This window comes from Sabethes cyaneus, chromosome 2 (assembly GCF_943734655.1).
Source record: "Sabethes cyaneus chromosome 2, idSabCyanKW18_F2, whole genome shotgun sequence".
In the NCBI taxonomy this organism is placed as follows: Eukaryota; Metazoa; Arthropoda; class Insecta; order Diptera; family Culicidae; genus Sabethes; species Sabethes cyaneus.
The window spans coordinates 47,661,413-47,669,034 of NC_071354.1; the positions used below are offsets into that span (position 1 = coordinate 47,661,413).

Consider the following 7,622-nt stretch of genomic DNA (forward strand, 5'->3'; position numbering starts at 1 on the left):
GGAGGTCAGGAAAAAACATAGAAATTAGAAACAGAAATATTAAATTAACTACGAAGATTAGCATTAACCATTGATCAGCGATTGTTTTTAAACTCAAATAAAGTTTTATCTTCTGATGAAGCATATGTTGACGTAAACACATGAACCGAGCAGTACGGAACGATTCGCCTTCAGAAATTTTTACGAAGTACATCGCGTCGGAAAGGTCTTGTATCGTGTTGAAGTAGACGGACAAGTTGTGGTGCACTGGTTAGACAGGGATACTCTTGACGAAAAAAATCGTCAAGTGAAAGTCAAGCTGAAACGAAATTTCTTGCAATCGATAATAATTCACAGTAGACAAGATCACTATGAACAGGCGAATTAAGGTCCTAACACTTTGCATACGAATTTGACAAAAAATCCATGGAAAAACTCAAATTTCTGCAACAACTTAGAATCCGTAGGCATTGTGCAGAAGCCTTTAGACTGGAGCTTCCTTTAACGTAAGCTTTGTAATAACTACTGCATAAATCAAGTTGAAAACAAACATTTTTGTTTTGTTAAATTTTACAAAAGAAAAAAATGTCCACGTGGACAAATAGGGAGGGGGATGGGGGTTGAGTTAATGTTCGCGCTTGTCCATGGAGGGGGACGGGAGGAGGGGGTTGAAACTTGGTATTCTTCTCTCCACGTGGTATCTGGATGGCCCCTAAGAAGATTGTTTGACTAATTTTTGAGCGAGATTTGCGAAACTAAATTAGAATCAAAATTTGATTGTTGTGTTGGAGATTGTTGAAGTGAATTCAAGGGCGTAATACGATACTATTTCTTTGAGCTGATCTCATCGGAACCGGATGGATAGATGGATGCTTCTGGAACTTCGAGACTTCAACCCCCACTGTAGCAATATTAAAAAATACGGTGCACAAGGATCTTTCGTTCGCCCGACCCGGTCGAAAACTCGAGCGACTCGACTAGTACCAGCAGGCAGCTGTTCTCAAGCACCGTGTCAGCGCATCAGAAGTAGAGTCGAATGATGATGGATGTGAACCATTGATGGACGACATCGAGCACCGCGAGCATTTCGATTGCGGCCCAACAATGTTGAGCTGTAAATGGTATAATGCGGAAAATGCGAGTGTTGGTACCATTTCTCCTGTGCGAAAGTGGACGTTAGTCAGCGCGATTCAGTGTATTAAGCGCATTCCTCCATCTCGTGCAAGTTCTAAGACGGGAGAATCCAGTACGACGAATTCCCGGAGATCGGCGACAGTGCGGGAGCTTCAGTGGCCAGAAGAAGCATGACGTTTGCGAGAGAAGCTGGAGGAGGAAAGGTTGCAGAAAGAGAAACTGCTAATCGAGAAGACGATGAATAAAAATCTTAAACGAGAGGAGTAGTACTTGGCGATACCGTACGTCGATAGCGGACGTCGCACAAAAAGCTGCTGGTAGTTTACCGAGCCTACCGCTAGTTAACGTCCAACCGTTAAATCGACTGTTTGACGTCAGTGGATAGATTCCGAGGTCATTGAAAGTAGACGCGTTTTCAAAAATAATCTCGAAGCTGATTGAAATCGACTACCACATGAAAAATGGCCATGCGAGACAAGCGAGTTACAGAAGCATGCGCAGCAGCAGAAAGAAGAGCTTCGGCGGCGAGAACTGTGAGAACAGGAGTTAGCACATCTGCTGAAGCATGCATGGAAAGCATGGAGAATCAAGAGGAGGACAGGCATCATATGGAAGGCATTCATCAGTAGCAATATGAGAAAGAAGAGAAAGTGCTACATCTTTGAGACCAGCGAGAGCAGGAGTTAGCTAACCTGTTAAAATGTGCGGATGAGCAGCGCAAACGAGACACGCAGCGATTGCAGCAAATCAAAGTCGACTTGAAGAAGTGGGACGACGTCGAAAGGTAGGATTATCCAACGGATCAAACAGCTAGAAGAGCAATATCAAGCAGAACGTTCGAAGCGAGATGATGAGAAGGTGAGGTTCCTGACATAGGAGCAGAATTTTGTCGAGGAGATGGTTCCAGTGACGAAACAGCAAGGGGTATCCGTGAGTAAAGACCATCAAACGACTCTCGACAAAGTAGATACAGTAGGGATATCTACCCAAACACTTTATGTACCTCCCAAGCCTGTACTACCTTCTGTGCTCCTCTTGTAGTAGATCCGTCCAAATGCCCCCGGTAGATGTAAACTCTGGTCTTGCAATGTGCCCCATCAGTTGATAGCAAGGCAAGTCATCACGAGACAGTTTCCAGTCTATAGTGGGGACCCCTTAGAGTCGCTGCTTTTTATCAGTAGCTTCTAGTAGTAGCTAGTAGCTAGTCGACAGTTTCCAGCATCATCAGATGCATATCTATTCGGATACGACAGAACGCGATCTCCAAGGTTACGTGTAGGAGCAATCCTCGGTAAAAAGCCTTGGAGTTGTCGTAGTTCCTAATCTGGAAGGGGCCGAAGAGCACCGAGCGCGCAGAATTCTTGAAGAGACGACAGTTCGGACAGAAAGCAGAAGATTTGACGCAAGACAACATCGAATTCCCTAATAGTAGACCAATGGCCGAGCGCCGGAACCGATACCCAGAGAAATGATTTGAGAAGGATCCTCAGCTATACGAGAGCGTTCGAAAGCAGGTGGCTGATTTCGTGGCGATGGGATACATCTAGGTAGTAACTGAAGAAGAAATCGCAGGCTTGGATCCTAGACGCTTCTGGTACCTTCCGTCAGGAGCAGGGACGAAAAAAAATCACTTCTAGCTATCAAGAACCTAGAGTGATCATATTCAGATTCGTTAATATCACTACTTGCAAGCGACAAATGATTTGTCGCCATCTGTACAGATTATGACAGACCTCATATTATTAGATCATGTTCATTGCTTGATTGTGTTGAGAAATATAACAGATATAGACAATAGGTAGTGTGCAGTGTGTGAATCTCAATACAAACAACATGAGTAAATTTTTTCTTCGCAGCTGGGTAAAACTTAACAAAGCTATAGATTTACTGTTTGTCATTATCAGTATGGATCGTGATCTGTGCGTGTGGAGCCCGTCAGGCTTACACTGGAGGTAGCTGAAGTTCACCGGAACAAAGGCTTTCGAATTCGCAGCTGGGTTTCAAATCGAGCCTCGATCACGGTTTTTGACGCGTCCTCGGCCTATCTTGGCTATCAATCGAAGATATTTATCTGTTTCAATCTGCAAGATGAACGGAGATCGTTGGTAGAAGGTGATACCGTGCCTACGAAAAGGATTATATAGTTTCCTCCAAGACGAAGGTAGCTCCACTACAATAAACGTCAGTTCCTCGACTGGAATTGTAGGCGGCCTTGATTAGTGCTTGTTTACGTAAGACAATCGAAGAAGGTCACTCGGCACTAGGACAGGACGTGACGTGTTGTATCGCAAAAGAGCCAATTTGCTGTCAAAAAAATCAGAGGGGTTGTGTACAAGACACGACCGCATATATAGGTGACGCAGGACTACGTGAGTCTCTTTGTAGTGATGGTAGCATGTATTCATGCTTGTAATCATTACATTCTTCATGTATACATGCTATATGCAACATATATACATGCCACATGCGTTGTATGTAACATTTATCAAAGTAGTAACATTGCATACGTTCAATCCTCAAAAGATTTCAGAGTTATTTCTATGTGCATTTGGAAACAATTTAACAAAATCAAGAACACAAACTATTGCTTTTCTACTACCTTACAGAAATTAAAGATTGTTTTTATTACCCATGGTTCCCCACGTTGAAGGGATTTTATCAATTCAATCCTATTTTATCAACAGCACATCTTTTCAATACACTTCTAATGAAACGGCAAGCATGCGTATTCATACAGAGTCGTATTATAACCGAATACTACAGCTGTGGCACATTTTTCCAACACAGATATCAAATTCGCCGAGGTTTAATCGTCTCGCAGTAAAGAATTTGCGATCTGTTGGGACAACGAACTTGTGTCATTTTTCTGGCACACTTCCCTAACACAGACATCAAATTGGACTAGGTTTAATCGCGTTCGTAAGAAATCTGTTGGCACGAGGGGACTTTGTCACTCTCTCTGGCGTACTTCCCAAGCAAGGACATCAAAATGGTGTAGGTTGAACCGCGGTGTTAAGAAATCTTGTTAAAATGAGGAAACTTTGTCACTTGTTTTGGCTTACTTCCCAAGCACAGATATCAAATTGGTATAGGTTTAGATCATCGTAAAGAATCTTCCAACCAATCACGAAGCGAGAATTCTGGTAAAACATAGGTTCATTATTTTCAATTTTTCAATAGCTCAACATCAAGAATCCATACTTTTCTTCATTTGGGTAAATTCTTAGAAGATTTTCCGATCGATTGGTGTAAGAATATTGAAAATCGGTCGGAAAACCGCTGAGCTATTAGCGCTCAAAATCTTTCATTTTTCGTGACGCTCGCATTTTTCGATTTTTTGGAATGACACCCTATCTCAAAACTTGCCGTAAGACGTAGTCCTACGTCAAAAAGTTTCATGGCATTCTTTCTCAAGGTGTATGTTTCAAAACCAAAATCCGTAAAACGTTTCTTAAATGGTTTAAGAAAACCTTTGTTATAGTATAACAAAGGTTACAATTATTTGTTATAAAAAATGGTTTATTTCAAAAATTAAAACTTTCATTCAGTTCTTTATATTTTAAATAAAACAAATTTTTCAATTTTAGACTACGAAGAACATTTCTTGATCGGCTTTTATTTTAGAAATACATTCACAATCGATTCAGGAGATTTTATTCATAATAGTAAGTCCTGCCTGAGTCAACTACCAACATTGTTTAGTTGCAGAATGAACCCGAAAATAATAGATGTACCTACTTGTTATAACAATTCTTCGGTAGCAAAGATCTTCCTAAGCAACTCTTTCATTTTTGATCAATTCTCTCTTACTTGTAGCATCACTCTTAATGTTTTATCGTTTATGTCGGTTTTCTCGGTAGGTAATCTAGATTTTATTTATTAGCATGAAACAGGCTGGTTGCTGGTCTTCGGGATTTTATTTCAACAATGGCTCGATCACTTTGGCTCAATTTTGATTCATTTCACAGTACCATCTCAACCGAGCAAACACTACCAAAATATCTGCAAGCTAGATTTTAGCCTCTATTCCTTTGAAGTCTGTAGACCGCTTCAACCAAAATAAAATCAACTCCCCCTCCTGGAACCCCCTCCTCTCTTTTGTCGGCCCATCAAGGTTGTTTCGCTTATATCATGGAACATTCCATGTGTGCTAAGTTTGATGAAAACGTTTCGGAGTTATGTCCTCCCCCCCTGTTAGGGACCCGCCTCCCCCTTTTTTTTGTCAACCCACCAGGGCTGATTGCATTGTATCAAGGAACACGTAGGCTTGATGGAGAACGGATAAGGCAAACTCACACTTTTATATATAGAGTAAGGAGGGGTAAAAGTTCGATTCACGGATGGGGCAAAAGTGCGATTCATGGACGGAGCAAAAATGTATAGCTAATTATATACAGCTTCAGGCACTATACTACAGATACTAGTAATGAAGGATCTACAGAAAACTGTGTGCTCTACAGATGTTGGCCGCAGAAAAACAATGTGTTTCCACTGATGAAACAAAAAACAAACATTTGGAAAAGTTTCGATCTAACGGAGGCTGCAATACACCAGCGCAAAATAGAAAAGGTGCAAATTAAGAATATTCCTTACCGAAACATAACGCAGATTGAAGATAATATGGTTTTGTTAGCTAAGCCTAGGTGCTACATTGCGTTATCGAAACTTGACCTTCTGTTTTTATACGACAGACTTCGCAGCCAGCTGTTAGAGTGCAGGACAATTGCAGGGCCAGTTGCTACGATCCTACATAACAGCCTCTCCCAGTCGAGATTCGAACATACGACGACTGGCTTATTAGGCCAGCGTCATACCTCGGAGCCAACCGGGAGGTTTTGTTTTGTTTTGTTTTGTTAGGTTTTGTTAGCTACTGCTGGGCTAATTTCATGGATTCTAACTTCGAACTTTTGCCGCGCGGTATTCGCACTTTTGCCCCGCTGGTGGGGTAAAAGTGCGCATCTGCACTTGATCAGAAGAAAGAACAATTTATTTTGCAAAACACTATTACCGTAGATGATTTATAGTTAAATGTGAAGACATTGAGTTACTGCATCACTATAAAATATATTATGTTGTTGTCCTTCTTTATATCTCACGAAAATTGATGACAACTCCAAACATCGCACTTATGCCCCGCCCTACTCTATAAAAGAAGATAGAAGATAGATAATACTCGTGTTTTATTAGATATTATACATACCTTGTTTAAATTTTGATTTCAAATTCGCATTCAGTTTCATGTTAAAACTTCCACCTAACCATTGAATGAGGGATTTGGCTTTTAGAATAGCGTCTATCGTGGAAACTCCTAGTCTGTTCCTCAATTGAGTTTTGTTTAAGTTATACTGGGACAAAATACGCTCCACAGCCGCGGATGAATGTGGTATTATTAGGATATTGGATACGTTCCTGATTATCTCTTCAGCCTTTGCACCAACGTATATTTCCGACGTTTCTTTCAGATTACTCTCAAAGTCTGTAGTTCTTGTCGAACTTTTCAAATAATTTTCATTGCAAATATTGCTTAAAAGCAACATGTGAAGAGTTCACATTTCATCATACATGAGAGTAAATTCTGGCTGGAGTCTCTGATTGGAAGATTCGGTTAAGCTTATTAATTAACAGAAGCACATACCTAGTCTAAAAAGCATAGAACGGGTTTGGTCATGCTATCTTCCAAGTGGTTAAAAATTCTTGTGGCGGAAGCGTTTTTGTCGTAATTAACTTGAAAAGTAAAAAATAGTTTCAGCCCGTCGAATCGTTGCAGCACTCTTTTTACAACAGCTTCCAAGGAAAGCCACCTTGTGGCTGACGGATGTAACATTTTGAGAGGTTTGAGCTCCACAATATCTTGGATCACAGAAAATTGTGAGCAGCGTTTGGGACTATTTGATATATAATCTATATATATCCTTCAATGGCAACTCTATATATGACGGTATTTTTTCGCAGGCATAACTGGCTCACAAGGCTAACGAGTGACAAGTACATTTGACAATAATCAAATCAGGGCAGTCCTTCTTCAATAATCGCATTACAGAATTTTCGGAGCCCATCATTACAGATGCGCCATCCGAAGCGAAACCTTTTAGTCTCTTTTTATAGTCAATACCATCGATAGCGAACTCGTTGATAATAGCGTTATAAATTGTTTTATGATCAGCTGCATGCAGCTCAATTGCTCTGTAAAATAAATCAGATAGGGTATGTTGCAACATCGTCGTAATTGCCTATTCCCGTCCTATCCAACACAAATTATTAAAAATATCAACATTTTTATGACACACAATGCAAAACAAGTTATTCCCTAATATTTTAGTTAGTTGTCTATCATACGCGATCAATCAAAGTGAGCTGAGATCTATTTAGATGCTTTTTATCATTAAAGAAGTCCTACCACCTACCAGCCAAGTTTCTTACGTTTTTTCGTGCGACAAAGAAGACAATGTCGACTCGTTTTAATTTCCGTCATTCATAAATGAAAATAACTCACGTAAGGCAGTGCCGTT

The 7,622-nt window shown here is 40.5% G+C and overlaps 1 pseudogene; it reads right to left on the reverse strand.

Annotated features, from left to right (window-relative positions):
• The window catches only part of LOC128735367 (uncharacterized), a 30,802-nt pseudogene extending 23,471 nt beyond the window's left edge, over positions 1–7,331 (reverse strand).
• Positions 7,332–7,622: the final 291 nt, after the last annotated feature.